Raw genomic sequence first — 19,858 nt, 5'->3', positions numbered from 1 at the left:
AAGAGAAAATAGACAAGTCTGATTCAGCCTTTTTTGAATGCCTCTGCAACCAGTTGAATAATCTCTTCTTCATCCAACCATTCTGGAGAGCAATCTGGAATTATGCCCAAAGAGTTACCAAAATGTGCATCCCTTTGATCCAGCAGTTTTTCTACTGGGATTATATCCCAAAGAGATCTTAAAGGAGGGAAAGGGACTCACATATGCAAAAATATTTGTGGCAGCCCTCTTTGTAGTGGCTAGAAACTGGAAAGTGAGTGGATGCCCATCAATTGGAGAATGGCTGAATAAGTTATGGGATATGAATGTTATGAAATATTATTGTTCTATAAGAAATGACCAGCAATATGATTTCAGAGAGGCCTGGAGAGACTTACAGGAACTGATGCTGAGTGAAATGAGCAAGACCAGGAGATCATTATACACGGCAACAGCAAGATTATGTGATGATCATCTCTGGTGAACGTGGCTCTCTTGAACAATGAGATGATTCAAACCAGTTCCTGTGGGGTTCCTGGCGTGCCTTTATTGTGGGAGGAGTATCTGCCCTCTACTTACCCACCTATCTGGGGTCTTCGGGGTACCGCCGGCTTCCAACTAGGAAGAACTGCACTGAGTCGAGCGCCGTGGAGTCAAGATGATGCTTTATTCAGGAATCGGTTACATGGTGCAGAAAGGGTGCGGCAGGCTTGCTTGCTTGCCTTACTTGCTTGCTTGCTTCCTTGCTTATACAGTCCGGGCATATTACAACTTATATACTCTTTAAGTAACGGCGAGTTCTAATCACAAGACTAAATGTGGAATTTTTATGGTGGTATGGCTATATACAGAATTTGATGACTATGTGTCTTATAACTGTATATATAGAATTTAATGACTAAGTGTCTTAACCTAAGGAAGTGTGTACATGTCACATGCCTGTTCCAAGGGCCTCATACTCCCCTCACTCAGCAGGAGATGTAGGTTCAAGTTGACCCTGTCAGCAGGAAATGTAGGTTCAAGTTGACCCTGTACTCCAACAATTCCCCCTTTTTCTTTAATCACGGGAAAATGGCCACATGTTGCTAAGGAATTTTCTAGCCATTGAGCGCTGGCTTGGGTCGCGGAGTCAACCCTTGTATCCAAGGTGCACCTGCCATGCCAGGTCCCGCCATTGGTAGGGTTACTCCAATGTTGCCCGTCATGGCACTGCAATGGTCTTACAGACATGGCTTAGCATATTCTTTTGTACCATGGCACGTGAAAATCCTCATCCGTGAAACAAAGAGGTTCCGGTGAGTTTGGAGTACTAGGTAGGAAGAGATTTTCCATTAAGTCAGAGGGATGAAGCCTTTGGTAAAGGACCTGGACATTCTTCTGTACCACCGAGTCAACTTGACTCTTTATAAAGGTAGTCAATTTCCTAAACATCCAAGGGCCGAATGATATAAGGAAAAGAAAACCTATAAAAGGACCCAATATAGTGGGGAGTAATGTTGTCAACCAAGGGGAAGTGGAAAACCAGTTTTGGTACCAGGGGTCATTCATAAAGCTGCACCAGGCTCGTTGATGTTGAGGTTTTAACAAAATAAGGGATTCTAAAACTAAAGCATCCAAATTCAATCTGAACTAGTGAGATAGGGGGTGGGGCAAAAGTGCTTAAAGCAAAGTGAATAGGAGCTAGGCGTTCCCATTCTTTCAGGTATTTTGAAAAAATATATACCAGTTTCCCCAATGTTCTATCTTTTCCTCCCTTTTTTTTTTTTTTTTTTTTCTCATGGAAAGGAATTATCAAATGACCATTCCCCATATAAATTCTGAGAGTGAATCAAAATCCCTATACATAATAGACTAATACAGTAGCATTTCCTAAAAATCCCTCAAACATAACAGTAACAGTTACACAGTATTAACAAATCCCATCCCAAATCTTAAGCACACAGTAATAGATGATCTAAGCAAGGTTTAACAGTCATTCATCAACCATTCCCAAAGTCCCTTATATTAGTCCAAACTACAGTAGATGCAGGGTCCAGTCCATGGCTCTCATTTAAAACTGCTGCGTCAGGCTGTGAAGTGACAGGAGGTTCTCATTCCTTGCAGAGTGGGTGCATCATGCTGACAATCAAAGCTGATCAAAGCTGATCCAGGTTCCAGAAGCAAGCCAATATCTGTAATTTGACCAAAATCTAGAGCAAAAACACAAATCTAGCAAATAAAGATTAGATCAGTCTCAGATAGAAAGACTCAGTTCATCAGGTTGCTGCAGAATATGAGGAGGCCAAAATAAATTGTTTCTTATGTGAAGAAATGAGTTTGCTTTACAGGCCAAGCAAACGGGTGCAGTCCCAAGTTGCAACATCAGTGAGGTCTCACAGACCCCTGTTAATTGTCCTCTTATTATGTAGAAACCTTAAAGAAATAAAACACAAATATCCAGTAACAGACAGATGACCAGGTGAAATGCTCAGTTGCCCAAGCATTTAGGATACAATGATTACATATGACCAGACTGAAAATAGAAAGGCATAACATAATTGAATTGCATTAACAGTTCTATTGACCATTGCTCTGATCAGAGAGATCAGTTACAAAAGGAAAAATGCAAGAACATAACTATAACATAACATAAGCAGTTGAGTTTTAACAGCTTATCAATCAATTGTCCCAGTAACTGTCAGAGGGTGGAGCTTTAAAACTCCCAAATAGCATTAACTAATTAATTCTAAGCCCAAAAATTTTTTACCTCCAATAACAGATGTCATTAATCAAATTTCTGATAACTCTTAAACAATTATTTATCATAACCTTGTAGCAATAACAGAAAGAAATTTCGTCTCAATAAGTTCACAACTTAGAACAATTATCATATCTGGGTAGATGTTACATAAGTGAACATTATACATACAAATCATTTGGCTTTTAAAATACCCAATACATAGAAAAAATATCCCAAATTGCATATTGTCCATAACAGAAACATTTTCAAAGGGCAAAGAAAAAAATTATTATTTTCAGAGGCCCTTTAAATAACCTCAGGATGACCCAATACAATCAATTTAAACTTATACAAAACACCCAATTCCACATAAAAGAATTCAAGAAGGTTTTTATCATAGCAATTAAACTTTTAGAAATACTAGGACCAAAGTATGGATCACATTTATGACCATATTCCTCAACCAAGAAAATATTTATGTATCAAGAAACAAATATTCAATCAATTAACTTAAAAGTATGTCCTTAAAAATCAGTTTGCTGAACTGGCTGTAATCAGATAAGAAAAAAGCGGCAGGAACATACTTAAGAGGGGTAAGGGGAGGAGAGGATTCCACATGGCCACCCTTCCCCCACTCCTGCCCCCTAGAAAAAACTTCCCTCAGGTTCCTCATTCAAATTTCCTAATGGGGATCCTTTTCAAGATTTAACCCATCAGTTTCCCAATATCAGGTTTCTTCCCAAATTCACCCATTTCCAACCTTCTCTTTCTCCCTGGCTACAATTTGAACAATCTCCTTAAAGAACTTTCCTATCAGATGCTCCTGATGCTACTATAAAGACAGTGGAGGTGGATGGCTCCCTCCCCCCACCTCTTCACCTACTCCCAAAAGATTTTCTTTCACCTTTTTTAAAACCATGCAAACCTCTAATTGTTCCTACCAATCAGTCCTTCCTAAATCGCCTGCATTCCTCTTTCCTTTTCTGTCCGTTTAAAATAGCTAAATTCCATGTACTTACAAAATTAGTACAACAGGTTAAAAGTTTTAAAATCACAAGCAAATTTTCAAACAACCAATTCCCAAATTTCTTAATCATTGTTGTTAAACTTAACAAAGCTTTTAAATCAGCAAAAACAGACTAGGGGCTGTTTCCAGGACCTCCACCCCCAGAGAGAAGTTAGTTTCACCTTTTCCCATTTCAGAATCCAAAGGGTTTCTGTAAATTTCCAAGCCCATTCAGTACTTTTCTCTGCCTTCACAGAGAATGCCTAGATATTCCATTCAAACTTCTTTCCTTTAAATGTTAGCACACTGGTCTTCTATATACATATTTTAACTTTCCGAAATTCCAAATCCCTTTCAATCTATTTTTTCATTTCTTTTTCTTCCTTTCTCTCACTTTTCTCCCTTTGTCTCACAGGCTGCTGCAGTCAGCCAGAGACAGAGAGAGGGAGAGAGAAAGATTTTTCAAGCTTCTTGATATTTGCTAAGCCTGCACACAGAGGCTGAATCCTTATCTCTTACAAGTTTGCTAACTTTTAACACAGACACACACAGACAAACATGGAGCTCCATTTAAAAAATTTTTCCAACCAATAAAACAGACAAATCACACAGAACATAGAACACACATCACACAGACTACACAGTTACAACACTAAACAAACATATAACACATAACATAGGCCCAGATATTTTCCAACGTCCCAGAAAATATCTGTCTCAGAATTTTTATTCTTCAAGGGTCTCACCGCTTTGGGTAATTAATTATCGGGGCAGTAAGAAAGGGCAAGTTGTAAGGAGGTGGAATATACCCTGCAGCCTCGCTTTCTAATTCACCAACGTCTGAGGCACTAAGGGCATTCTGAGTTTCTTTTTCATTTTTTACAGGGAGTTTAGGTTCAGCGGCAGGGAAGACGGGGTATGCGAGATTGCTTTCTACGGGGGGAGTCCCTTCTTTGGGAAGCGGGGGGTAGATAGACTGGACTGGAGGGATCTCAATGATCCCTGGGTGTGTATAGTCATATGCGGCCATTTGCTGACCCACTAGATGCCATCTTCCTATTCTTATGCCTGATTGTTGGACCCATGAGCAGACATCCCAAATCTTCTCTATAAACTCCCTGCATGTTTTTATGGGGATTTTACATTCCTTTTGAGCACAAAGTTTATATAAGCGCTTACTAAGCACCATCCTCTCCTCCGGCAACAGAAGTGGAATACTCTCCCCACTTCCCATACCTTTTAGCTACCCTCCCTATTCTCAATAGGGGCAACTCAGTGAAGGCAGAGCCCGCTCTGCCGAGGCAGTCTCTCTACTCCCCTATAAGCTCCCGAGCTTATCTACGTCCGGTCCCTGGTCCAGGGTTAGATTATACCCTGTCCCTGTTCGGGCGCCAGTTGTGGGGTTCCTGGCGTGCCTTTATTGTGGGAGGAGTATCTGCCCTCTACTTACCCACCTATCTGGGGTCTTCGGGGTACCGCCGGCTTCCAACTAGGAAGAACTGCACTGAGTCGAGCGCCGTGGAGTCAAGATGATGCTTTATTCAGGAATCGGTTACATGGTGCAGAAAGGGTGCGGCAGGCTTGCTTGCTTGCCTTACTTGCTTGCTTGCTTCCTTGCTTATACAGTCCGGGCATATTACAACTTATATACTCTTTAAGTAACGGCGAGTTCTAATCACAAGACTAAATGTGGAATTTTTATGGTGGTATGGCTATATACAGAATTTGATGACTATGTGTCTTATAACTGTATATATAGAATTTAATGACTAAGTGTCTTAACCTAAGGAAGTGTGTACATGTCACATGCCTGTTCCAAGGGCCTCATACTCCCCTCACTCAGCAGGAGATGTAGGTTCAAGTTGACCCTGTCAGCAGGAAATGTAGGTTCAAGTTGACCCTGTACTCCAACAAGTTCCCATGATCTTATGATAAAAAGAGCCATTTATACCCAGAGAGAGGACTGTGGGAACTGAGTGTGGTTCACAACATAGCACTTTTGCTCTTTCTGTTGTTGCTTGATTGCATTTTATTTTCTTTTTGGTTTGATTTGATTTTTCTTGTGCAGCAAGATAATTGTATAAATATATATGCATAAAAAAAGACTATTTGCACCCTCAAAAAGAAAGAAAGAAAGAAAAAAGAATCTCCTATTCACCTTGGATTTAATCAATAAGAACTGGCTACAAAATGTTTAAAAATATTCCAATATCTTTCCAAGATAATTTCATTACAAATCATCATTCCTCTCAGAGAATCATGCCTCCTAACTACTCTGATGTCTAGAATTTACATCAGCCAAGCATGCTAATGTACTCTCCATAGGTATTGGTTACTCATTAATGAAGGATTCCTAATAGCCAGTAGCTTTACTCCACACTGGATGGGTTGCTCATTAAAACTAAACTTGCAACAGTAAAAAACTGGAGACAAAGTGGATGCCCATGAATGGTGAAGAAATAGTGATGAGTGAATATGAGCAATGAATATGAGGAATTCAGAAGATCGAGGAAGTATTTCAATAAAGTGATATAGGGTAAACAAAGCAGAAACAGGAAGAAATTATTATTATTATTATTATTGTTTTTTTGTTGAGGCAATTAAGGTTAAGTGACTTGCTCAGGTCACACAGCTAGGAGTTATTAAGTGTCCGAGGTCAAATTTGAACTCAGGTCTTCCTCACTTCAGGGCTAGTGCTTCAGGGCTGGTGCTCTATCTACTTTCTAGGTCCCTCCTAGGGACTCCAAAGAAATTATTTTTAAAAGACTATGATAATGTAAAATGGGGGGAAAAGTCAGCTTAGATGAAAGTTTTCAAGAAACTTTTGTAGCTTCAGAGTATTTTAACTATTTATAGATTAGAGGGAAGAGAAACTTATAGATCACCTGGTGCATCCTCATTTATTTTGAAGATGCAACTTAGATAATTGCCGGAGTTTGATTCTGGAGGATTTGGATTCAGATCTACACTAATTATAGGACCTGAGAAAGATACTTAATCTTTCTCAGATTCAGGTGTTTGTTTTTTATTTATAAAATGAAAAAATAATAATTCCTATAGTTCCAAATAATGATAGCAAGAATTCTGATGGTGCCTTACGGTTTATAAAGTACTTTACTTATGCTATCTTATTTGGTCCTCTCCACAACCCTGAGAAATAGATGCTATTATTATGCCCATTTAACAGATGAAGAAACTGAGACTGAAAGAGACACAAGAATAGTGTTTAAGATAAGCTTCAAACTCAGGACTCTATTCATTGCCCTGTCTAGCTGCTTTTATCCATTATTTCACCAAGTATCTTACTGGGCTACTGTTTGGGAAGCTTAAATATGACATAGGTAAAATACTTTGCAAAAAAAAATACATGCCAATTGTCATTATTACCAGTTATGAAATAGCAGACAACTCTGAAGGACTTATGATGAAAAATCCTATCCATATCCAGAGAAAGGACTGATTGTGTCTGAATAAAGATTGAAGCTTTCTCTCTCTCTTTAGCTTAGTTTTTTTTTTTTTTTGAGGGTTTGTATATTTATTAGAATGGGAGATCTGTTTTCTTTTACAACTTGACTTTTATGGAATGTTTTGCATAACTTCACATGTGGCTTTTTAGTTGTGGGTAGGGATAAAGAGAACCTAGAATTCCAAAATTTTTAAAATAGATGTTGAAAAAAATTTGTTTTGAATGTAACTGGGCAAAATAATAAATAAGTAAATCAAAGAAATAATAGACAGATGAAATGACTTATTCAAGTTCACAGAAATAGTAGAGCTAGATTCAAATCTGGGATTTGAATTGGGATATCCAACTGGAAACTCCAATTCCCCTTCCATGGAGACATGAAGGGAAAATGGACCCAGACTGAAGGATAACACTTTTTGGAGGGAGGGGCAAGGCAATCAGGGCTAAGTGACTTGCCCAGTGTCATATTGCTAGTAACTGTAAAATTGCATTTGAATTCAAGTCCTTCTAACTCCAGAACCAATGCTCTAGCCACTGTGCTACCTAACTGTCTCAGAAATAACACTTTAATGATCAAGATCTTGAAAGATGTATAGTATCAGTTGGAATCCATATAGTAAGTCACAGAGTAAGTAAAACTTTTATGCTACTTTACCATTCTCCAACATTTATAAAACATTTACCAAAAAAAAATTCATGTTACAAGTATAAACATCTAAAGACAGCTGAGATAAAGTACTCCCTAAACCAATGAGACATGAAACCTAAATGAAAAATAAAGCCAACACAGATTAGCTGTCCCAAAATGCTTTTTTGTGGTGGTTTAGGTTATAAATGCCAAGTTTTCTATGAGGCTTTTCCCTTGTGATATTATCTTTAAGCAGGGCCTATGAGGCTTTTATGTAATTCTAAATATATTCAGAATTCATAAATAAAACTTTTCTAAAAATAGCATCAGCCCCCAAAAAAGGTACAGGAGGAAAGAATTCTCAGTATCTTAATAATAGACCTGAAACTGGCTAGTACTACGAATTTCTTTCTTAAGGAGTTCATTCCCTGGATCATAGTCTCCCATGACCTCAATCCCTTGGCCTTATAGCAAGAGACTTCAGTATTTATCCTACTACAACTGACTCAAAGTCAGGTCCTATCACTTAAATCCTAGACATCATCATTACCTTAAATTCTATTCCTTCCATGATCTCAAGCTCATGCTTAGGTCTCTCCCAATCTCAAAAAAAAATTAAAATTAAAACCTTTACTTTGATGCTGACAGAGTTCAAGCTGTAATTCTAAATTTACTCTCAATTTCACTGCCAAATTCCTAGGGGAGGAGGGAAGAAGTTTTCTACACTCTGTTTTTTTGACCCACTAGTTTCTCAACCTTTTGCAATTTCATTTTGATTGTACTATTTACCCAAAATTCAAATACTAGCTAGAGGGTACTGGGTCTGAAATCAAATCTTTCTGAATTCACACATTTACTAGCTATATGACCCTAGGAAAGTCACTTTTTGCCTTCATTTCCTCATCTGTAAAATGAACTGAAAAAGGAAATGGCAAACTGTTCCAGTATCTTTGCCAAGAAATTCTCAAATGGGATCATAAAGAGTTGGACATACCTGAATACTGAACAAATTATCTCTAAACTGTTAAATCCTGTGGTTTTTCTATCAGTTCTCATCCTACTTTTTCTCCTCTCAGGTTTTGACGCTATTGAACAACTCCCACTCTCTGGATGCTCTCTTCTTCCTAAGCATTCATGACACATTATTATTTCTAGATTGTATTTCAGCTTGCATGATTACTTCTCAATCTCTTTTCCTGAATGATTATCCATCATCCACCTCTATATGCAGGTGTCTCTCTCAGTTAGGCTTTTCTTTTCTCTATGTATAGATTCTCTTTTTAAAATCTTATCAGCACAAATTCATTCAATGATTACTTCTGCATAGTTGACTTCCAATCTGTGCATCCAGCCCTAATCCCTATCCTGAATTACTGTTCTACATTGTCAGCTGTCTGTTGAATATCTCCAGCTATAGAATCCTTTGGGACTTCAAACTCATTATTCCCTGAAATGGGATTCACCATCCCAACTAAAACTGCATTTGTCCAACTATCCTCCATGTCTGTCTCTTCCTTCTTGCCTCCACTTCATAGAGTCCCTTCTCTTCCTTCTACATAGAGTCAACTACTGTGGTTTACATGAAGCCTTTTCTGATATTCCCTCCCACTCCATACTCATTGCTGATTACCTTGTATTTAACTACTTTGCATTTACATGTATTTATTCTCTTTGTATTTTTGCACATATTTACATATGAAATTGTTATTTTCTCCATTAGAATGAACTTCATAACTAGCATTTATAGTCACTTGCAATATCTGGTTCCAGACCAAGCAATAAAGCAAGTCACATGAATTTTTTGATTTCCCAGTGTAAATAAAATTTATGTTTATACTATACAGTGGTCTCTTAAATATGCAAGAGTTTTATGTCTAAAAAAAGTATATCTTTAATTTTAAAAGATTTTATCATTATAGTCTAGGACAATTTGTGTTTCATTAGGGTAAGAGGGGAGCACAGTTCAGCAAACATTATGCCAGGAAAGTCACCAGTCAGGCCCTCCTATTGGGCAACATCAGGGGGCAACTGAAACTGTGGAGTGACTTCGTGAGGTCTTAGGTCACAGATGGTAAGAGGGATGGATACCTGGTCTAAAGGAGATTACAGGGACCCTTAGCTGGCACTAGACACAGGACTCTACTACACTTCCCATTTGAAAATCTGGATTGCAGCCGCAAGGCAAGGAGAAGAATTAGTATGTTAGATCTCTCAGTTGCAAGGGACCAGGGACCCTGGTCACAGTTCCAGGACAGGAAAAAGTGCTTATGGTTGCTTACAGAGCAGAGCACAAGGTCAGTAGAGCTGTGACCAAACATTTCCTTAAATCATACCATCTCAGAAGAACTAAAAACTTACAGTTTCCCAGAACTAGCTCTAAAAATATTAGAACAAAAAACCTGAAGCTTAGGAGGGTGCTCCCACCACATCAGGAACAGAACCCAACTTTAACTTAAAGTTAAAAGTCAAGAAAAAGTCTGGGAAAAGGAGCATAGAAAGTTACAATGGTAACAGGAAAGATCAAAAAACAAACTCAGAAGAGTACAGCAATCTCATAATAGTTATATGGAGAGTCTCAAAGAAAAATGTGAATTGGTCCCAGTTTTTAAAAAAAAACTCATGGAAATTCTCAAAACAGATTTTTAAAATCAAATGAGGGAAATAGAGAAAAAATTCAGAAAAGAAGTGAAAATAATATAAGAAGATCATTAAAAAATGTTAACAGCTTGGTAAAGTTTAAATAAAAGTTAAAAAAAAAAAACAGAATAGGCCAAATAATTAAAAGGGCCACAAAAATCCACTGAAGAGAAGAACTCATTAAAAATCAGAATTGGTCAAAAGGAAAAGGAGGTACAAAGGCTTAGTGGAGAAAAAAAACTCCTTAAAAATTAGAATTGGACAAGTAGAATGAGACATCAAAATACAAAGGCAAAAAAAGAAAAAAATAGAAGAAATTGTGAAATATTTCATTGGAAAAACAATTGATCTGGAAAATAGATCGAGGACAAATAATTTTTTTTTAATAATAGCTTTTTATTTTTACAAATACATGCAAAAAAGTTTTCAAAATTCACCTTTACAAATCTTGCGTTCCAGATTTTTCTCCCATCCTTCTCCATACCCTCTTTCCTTTAGACAGCAAGCAATTCAATGTAATTAAACATATGCCATTCTTCTACACATATTTCTATATAAGGAGAAATAATTGAAGAATTATTGAATTATCTGAAACTTATGAGTAAAAAAGACTAGGTATAATATTTCAAGAAATTAAGGAAAACTGCCCTGATATCCTAGAACAAGAGAGTAAAATAGAAGCTGAATTTACCAATCACCTCTGAAAGATATCCCAAAATTAAAACTCCCAGAAATGTTCACAGTCAAGTTCCAGAAATTCCAGGTCAGGGAGAAAATACTGCAAGTAGACAAAAAGAAACAGTTCAAATATTGTAGAGCTACACCAAGAGGAGGTTCCATTGATTACAATGATTAGATACTCACCTTGGTTAAATGTTCTTTGTCCTGAGCAAGTCCACCAGAATACCTTTGCCACATAAGTTCATATTTACACTTCTGGAATGTTTTCTGTTGCTCTGGGAGGCTCAATTTCTCTCAAGTGCCTTCATATTGAGCTTTGCACTAATGAATTTCAACAGAATACACATGGTACAAATTCTTTATAGGCCTATTAAATGCCAGGTAAAGAGTAACTTAACTGTCCATTAAATGGAGTTCTTAAATAATCCCCAATTTAATAGTATTAGGTAGGATTCAGGTCTATCATAGTCAGGGTGTGGAGAGTACAATCAATGCAAAATAAAAAGTTAGGCAGATCCAACAAGGAAATGTTATTTTATTAAGCTTATTAGGTAGTATTGTCTGCTTTGCACTCATATGGGATTTTCCCAAACCAAGCAACTAGCAAAAAATAAAAATAAAATTGAACCAAAAATCAAGTCAATATTAACTATCTACTATGTGTCAGGCACTGCACAAAATACAAAGACAAAGAAAGACAAACAAAAACACAAAAGAATCTCTGCTCTCATGAAGATCCCATTCGAATGAGAGAAATACGTCAATAGCTATGGGAAAACAAGAAACAGAAATGATTGATTGGATATAATCTCAAGAAAAAACTAACAAAAGTGAAAAACAGAGAAAAGGCAAAGGGAAAAAACTAGCTCTGGTCCAAAATGAGCTTCCAGAATGCATGGCACTCTCCCAACAGGGATTAGGGATCTGGGGTTACTTGGAAGTTAACATCTCAGCTTCAGAGGAGAAACCAAATGTTCTGCATAGGAATTCCTCCATAGGTCCCTGTAGCCCAGAGAACAATGAATATATTCTACCAACTGATGTTACACTTATGTATAGGGTAGTCTGATGGAGATGTTGTAACAAAATCTCTCTAGAGATCCCTGCAATACATAATAAGAGAGTCCACTTTCCTATAGTGGATACTTGCTGATGCAGACAGTATTCCAATTAAGAAGTCCAAAATCAGCCAGTGATAGGACAGGAAGACTTAGTTCAAAAAGAAAGAAAACCAACTCAGATGAGCCCTGAACATGGCTCTCAAGAGATATAATCTCTTGATAATAATATAATAAAAATATAAATAATAATAAAAATATAATATAAGCACTTGGTGTCCATTGGAATCAACACCAATTGTAATATATAGAACTATTGTTGGACGTAGGGAGGCTGGAGTGTTCATCACCTCCTCATGCTAAGATGCCCCAAGCTCTGAACCCATGCACATTGACTAGATACAGTCCTAGTGGGTTGAGGCCCTCTTTATTGTCATCTCTGGTTCTCCACACCCTGCCAAGCATTGAGAGAATTCTGTTAAAACTTAAGCTTCGTTCCTGTCTAGAGTTTCACTAAAAGAGAGTAGAAATAGTACTAAGTGAACAATCCTATAACACAGTTATTTATTTCCCCATATTTAAAAAAATGCATTAACACAAAAGAATCACAAGCATATAGCGATAAAGACTTAAATGAACAACAATAACATAAATATGGTCTTTATTATTTATTAGAATGGGAGATCTGTTTTCTTTTACAACTTGACTCTCTCCTAGGAGGATGGTCTTTAAAATATCAAAATATGAAATAGTTACTGACTGAACATTTTGTTACATGACTGTCCGATAAGCTTTGGGTAACCAAAGCATTTATTCTATTTATTGCAATAAATTTATTGCATTTATTCTATTAAACCCCTTGAGTACTGGGTTTAAAGGGATGAAAATATATGACTTTTATAAGGTCATATGAGGATTCATGATGAAACATGCTGCCCAGTTGGAGAAGTGACATACTCAAGAATGCAAATGGAAATATAGTTTATTCTAGATATGTCCAATGTGGATTTTAGTTTTATTTATTTGTTTTGCTAAACTATACATGTTTGTATAGTTTTTTTTTTCCTTTCTCAATGAGGGAGAGGAGATATGGGAAGAAGCAGATCTTAATTCGGAAAAAAAATGGTTTTAATGTTTTAAAAAAACTCATGGCCTTGAAATGTTTCTCATGATTATTGATGTGAACAATTCCTGGAGTTCCCCTAGTGACTAAGTTCATTCTGCCAGGGACCCCAGAAAACTGGGAAAATTGCTATTTTTGACCTTGTTCCTGCTGTGATCTCCCTTGGGCTCCTCTATCTCAGAGATGCCTTCAATTACTTCAAAGCATGCTTACAGCATCACCTTCAACATCACACCATCTCTCATTCCCTGTTGATTAGCACTTTCTCCTTAAAATTACTTTGTATTACTTTGTATGTTATATTTATGAGGCAGCTCCAAGATGTAATATACAGGGTATTAGACTCAAATGGATAAATGATGATTGCTAGATAGAAACAAATACCCTATCTATCTACCTATGGGAGATGTCTGTCTCTTTCTGTATCTCCCTCCCTCCCTCTCTCTCTCTGTCTCTCTCTTTTTTTTTCTCTCTCTCTCTTTTTACGCACATACACACATGCATAAACTATAGCATACTAGAGTAGATAAGGCCAGGAAAACTCTATCCTGAATTCCAATCCTGACTTAGGCACTTAGAAAGTTTTTATTAGGATCAAATGAGATAATATATGTGTGTGTGTGTATATATATATGTATATATATGTATATATAAATATATATACATATATATAAAACATTTCATAGTCTAAAACAGATAAATGAGAATGATATCATTTTTATTATTTTGACTTTGTTAATGATGCATTATATTTTCCCTTAAGGAGAGAGATTTGAAATGTTTGTATTATTGAATTGGTTGAATTGAATGAACTCTTTAGAATCCTAGAATCTCAGAATTAGAAGAGATTTTAGAAGTCATTTATTCCAACTCACACCTGAAAAAAATTTTTTTCTCTATACTGCTCCCCCTACCACTATGCAACTTAGGCTAGTTTTATCTCATTAGGTATAAAAACTATGCACCATAGGCTCAGGGGACTAAAGACTTGGGACATTGACACCATTTTCTGGTTGCTTAAATAGTCACAAAGCTCTGGGATGCTCAAATGCTTGGCTAGCTGACTACTGGTGGGCAAATTCAAAAGCAGGGAACTTCATTTAGCTGAATCACTTTGCACTTCTGGATGCAGATTGTGATTGAGTGTACATCCCCTATTATGGCTAAGTAAGTTTCCATTTGTTGACTATTGAATTAGTGTCTTAATTCCTTATAATATCAAGCCAAACCTACTAGGGAATTTGCATAAGTCAGACTTGCCCTACAACAATGTCCTAAAAGTGATCATCCAGTCCTTCAAGGGAAGGAGAATCTGATACTTTCCTAGAGATGCAAATGAAATAAATCTCCCCATTATCTCCATATGTCTCAGTCATAGCCCTAGGTTCCTGCCTTTCTTTAGATCCTAGGAAAGACTCCACCTGCTCCTCCTTGAGGCCCTTGTATATATATATATAGGAATCTGTAAAGGGAATTGTCTTTCTCACTCCTAGAGATCACTTGTTTCAGAAGCTGGGGCAGAGAATTTAGGCAGTTGGAGCTATATTCCCTGGGACACTCACTAGCTGACTTCATTTTCTTTCCCATCATTAATTGACTAGAGGGCAAGCTGGAGTTCACCTTTCCTGGACCAGCAATCACCTCCCAAAAGCCATATGGTTAAAGAGATTTTTGTGTTTGTTTTTTACTGTTCAAAAGTGAAACCTTATTCAAATTAGAAATCCAGTCATGTACTTATTGTAAGCTCTCTGATACTATATGTAATTACAGCTTTTATCTACTCTACTTTAAAATCATATTCCATGAATATTGTATTCATCTGGCTTTTTTCTTGATCACTGTGTACTGATATTATTTTCAAAGAGAAAATAGAAATTGTAAAGATTCAATATTAATTGGATGGATGCTGACTGAGTTAGTCTATCTGGATATAGCTCTTAGGCAGGTCCTGCAGATAGATAATGAACTGGGTATGGAATTGAATACAAACAAAATATGAGATTAGCTCTTATTTGAAAATTAATTATTTTTGATAAATGGATGAATGGATAGATGAATAGATGAATGAATGGAAAAAAGCATTTATTAAGCACTTTGTGCTTAGTGGTGCTAGAGATATAAATTTTTTTTAAAAAATATGACATTATCTACTCCATTGGATCTGTCCTTGTCTACAATATACCTGGTAAATGAATGAATTAAAAAGCTTTTATTTAACACTTGCTATGTACAAAGCATTGTGCTAAATGCTAGGGATACAATAACAACAACAATGACAAAAACTAAACAGGACAGTCCAAAGGACTGTCTCAAGGAGTTCACATTCTTATAGAGTGATCTTTGATTGAAGAGCAAGTAAACCCATCCCATTTTTGGACAGTTTTCATGTTTCGTATATCTTTCCTCAAGATTTTCTTGCTTTGGTTTTATTTGGAGGGTAATTCCCAAAGTTTCTAATCATTGTTTCTATCCATTGCTCTCCTTTGGAGTCAAGCAGAACAAGTTTAATCACCTTTTTAAATATATGAAATACATCTTTTATATCTCCTTCATTCCCCCTAACAATATTATTCTTCAAGCTAAAAAAACCTATTTCCTTCAACTAATTATCATTTGATATGAAGTAAAAAATACTTACCATCTTGTTACCATCATTCATTTATTCAACAAGAATTGATTAAATGACATAGTTGTACATTTCTCTGGACACTTTTTTAGTTTACCAGTTCTTCATAAAATATGGCACCCAGAATTAAACATGCTTCAGATGGAATCTGATCATGGGAGAAATCAGTGACACTATCATTTCCTTATTACTAAGCACTACATCTCTCTTAATTACATTCTATGGTGGCATTGACTTCCTAGGCTGCTATTTCAAACTGTTTATTCATATGAGCTTGCAGATCACTAAAAACCCCAAAATAATTTATTTAAACAAATCTCTGTTTAGCCTACACCATCCCCATTTGGATTTGGATTAGTTTATAAAGTTGATTTTTTTGAACTGAAGTATACAAATTTACCTGTATTGTTATTTAATTTCAGTTTGTAAGTATGTCCCTGTGTTTTAGTTCAGGAGTTAGCAAATTATGATCCAAAGGCCAAATCCAAGATAACTACTGGTTTTGACATTACCTGGAGCTAAGAATTTATATTTTATATTTTTAGACAGTCTATAAGTTAGAGCTTACCAACACCTGTACTAGCAAATGAAGATCTTATTAAATCCTGACTGCCATTTGACTTATTAGTTATTCTTTCTAGTTTTATGTTACCACGTTTGGTATCTGTGAAATGAGAAGATTTCTCTAGATGGCCTCTGAGGTCCCTTCTGACTCTAATTCTATGAGTATATGATCTACAAATTGGACAAGCATTGCATAGATAATATTCCTTTGTCCAAGAGAATAATCAGAAATGTTAACCAGCATAGGACCAAGCCCATATCTTTGGACCATTGCACTAGAGATCTCTTTCCATCATGATGTCAAACCATTAAGAGTAGTCTACCATTAAACCAGTTCCAAGTCTAACTATTGTCTAGTTCACATCTCTCCATATTTTCCATAATAATAATAGAAATACTTTAGTAAATATTTTGATAAAATTCAAGGAAATTATACACACACACAACATTTATTATCAATTATAACTTTTGTACCAAGAACATACATGGGTGTAAAAGAAAATAGGTTGGTCGTGTAGCAAAAATAAGGGCTGATAGGGTTAACTCAAGGGCTTCATTAAGATCCAAGAACTGTGAAGAAGTCTAATGAGGAGATCCAAGACATCAAAAAGCTTTTCTGAGGGAGTTTTCTAGAAGGACCTGAACAAAAATTGATCAGGATGAGAAAGTCTAGATAGGTTTAACTCTGCCCCATTGAAGGAAGTACCCATACTGATGAAATGATGGAACTACTGAAAAATCAAAAATATGCATGTAAGCACAAGTAGAAAGAGACATGATTCATGTCACTCATTTTTCACATTAGAGGATTATTTTTCTTTTGATAATATGATTTACACAAAGGTTTTACACAGTCTTTATGTTTCTATAAACTGCAAAATAGCTCGAGTCCACAAACTTAATTTTGTTGTATCAATCAACTACATTTTGTAATAAAAAGAGAATTAGGCTAAGACTTCAGAGATCTGACTCTCCTCTAATTGTGGTCTTGAGAACTTGTATGATTTCTTTGATTCTTAGTTTCCACAACATGGAAAAATGATATTCTCTAAGATTTGCTTCAATATAAAGAGGCTATGATTCTACATATTTGCTGTTTCCTAATGTTTTGAGTCTGTAAAAAGTTCCAAATGGCTGCAACGATCAAAGTGGCAAAAACTATTCTATTTAGAGTCGAGTCTTGGTTTCTTTCTACCTTCTTGACATTAGAGAAGTCATTGTATCTTTTTGAGCTTTGAATTCTTCAACTGCAAAATGTGTATAATAATTGTTACATCTTCCTCATAGAGTGACTGGAGGGAAAAAACTTTTTAAATTTAAAAAAATAATAGAAGTGGAAATTACAACTAATAGCTATCTGATCTTGAACAAATGGCTTCATTTCCTTGTGCCTCAGTTGCCTCATCTATAAAATAAAAATATCTGTCCTATCTTTTCACAAGCTTCTTGTGCACACCAAATGAGATAACTAATATTTGTGCTAAAAAAAAGCATTTGCAAAGCTGTAAAACTATATATTATAGATAAATGAACAGAGTGATTCTTCAGAGTAAGAAAAGCAGTACTAATAATAGTTCAACTTTACTCTGCTATGCTTAGGCTATGTCTGAAGGACTGGGTCAAGCTCTGGGCATGATACTAGCAAGCTGGAGTGCATCCTAGTGGAGGGCAAATGGGATAATGACTGCTTAGAAAGCTGTTATAAGATGAAGAACTGAAGGAATTCAATCATATTGCTTATTGTTTGATCATTATCCTTCATTCTCTCGGAGGACTAAAATTTCATCACTATGCTGGGGTCAAAGTACAGTGTATCTGATTGTGGCTGATCAGACCAATGAGCTTGGAAGGCTCTACTGAAGTTCAGACACGAGTACTCCATACAATCATTTTGAGTGTATATGTCTCTAAATTGGTTTATCGCATGTTTCTTTTGAATTCCTGCAACTCAGCTTTGCTCACAGAGCACAGTGCTTTCTTTGATGCAAGTATACCATGCTGAGGGATCCTGTGCCAGTTTCTCCCATATCTCACAATCAATCCCATGGTTTCTGGGGAAAAGAGATGGGAATATGAGACAGTATTTGCAAATATATCAAGTGCTACTCTGTGAAGGTTTCTTCTGTGGAATTTTGTAAGGTAGAATTAGGACTCAATAAGAATAAGATTTTATTCAATATAAGGAAGAATTTATTAATCTTAATCAAAGGGGATTTATTAATTATTTGCTTCAGGAACAAACAGATTTTACTTCACAATGTAGTAATAAAATTTAACAGGTATATGAAGATACTCTATAGGTAATACACAATTTAAGAACTGGAGGGAACATTAGAGAACATTTATTCAACTCCCCACTTCATTCACACCCTCATAGATGAAGGAACTGAGTCTCCGAATTATAAATGACTTGTTCAAGATCATTTAAGCAGCAAAAACTGGATCTAACATTCAAAGCCCTATCTTTTGATTTCAAGTCCACCACAGTTTCACTATATCTTATTTTCTTTGGGATTTAAAGATAATATTTGTTTTGTTGATGGCTATCAAGTTCATAACTGTATTCTTTTACTATTTTAAAAAGACAAAAGAATAGGAGTTAGTATTTATTAGTTTATTATGTGTCAGGCAAAGTTAAGAGCTATAGGGTAAAATGATCTCTTCTCTTGAAGAAGGCAAACAAGAAGCTCACTTGAGTGATGTAAGATAGATTCAGGGGTCCTCAAACTATAGCCCACGGGCCAGATTGCAGCAGCTGAGGACGATTATCCCCCTCACCCAGGGTTATGAAGTTTCTTTGTTTAAAGGCCCACAAAACAAAGTTTTTGTTTTTACTATAATCCTGCCTTCCAACAGTCTGAGGGACAGTGAATTGGCCCCTTATTTAAAAAGTTTGAGGACTCCTGGGATAACAATCAGATGGTACAGAAGAAAGAACTCTGTATTTGGAATAAGAATCCAGTTTCAAATTCCAACATCTCCACTGACTACCTGTGTGAACTTAGGAAAATTACTTAACCTCTCTACCTCAGTTTCTTTACATGTAACATGTGAGATTGCGTTGTATTTCCTAATAATGTATTTCTGGTGCAATGGATCATCCAGAATCTGAAGATTTGGATAAGCAATTCTTATAATAAAGACATATTCAATAACTCCCCACTCTCAGGTAAAAGTGATCTAAAAAGCATTAAAGCAGTCCATTATCTTTATGTTAAATTGGATATTAGAATAGTGGATAAAGTGCTAATGGAATCCTCAGACACCTAACTTCTTAGCCTTAATTTCATTATCTGGAAAATGGGCATAATGATATCACTTACTTCCCAAGGTTGTTGTCAGGATTGAATGACCCTACTATTTACTGAGTA

At 36.1% G+C, this 19,858-nt stretch overlaps 1 long non-coding RNA gene across 1 annotated transcript; it reads right to left on the bottom strand.

Annotated features, from left to right (window-relative positions):
* Positions 1-627: 627 nt before the first annotated feature.
* On the bottom strand, positions 628-5,612 carry LOC127540245 (uncharacterized). Its single transcript, XR_007948111.1, has 2 exons — positions 5,303-5,612; positions 628-701 (listed from the first exon to the last, which is right to left on the bottom strand). It is a non-coding gene; the product is annotated as an uncharacterized LOC127540245 (long non-coding RNA).
* Positions 5,613-19,858: the final 14,246 nt, after the last annotated feature.

This window comes from Antechinus flavipes, chromosome 6, assembly GCF_016432865.1.
Source record: "Antechinus flavipes isolate AdamAnt ecotype Samford, QLD, Australia chromosome 6, AdamAnt_v2, whole genome shotgun sequence".
NCBI lineage: Eukaryota > Metazoa > Chordata > Mammalia > Dasyuromorphia > Dasyuridae > Antechinus > Antechinus flavipes.
Note: the sequence above shows the minus strand (reverse complement) of the source record. Positions and strands in the feature narration are given on the sequence as shown.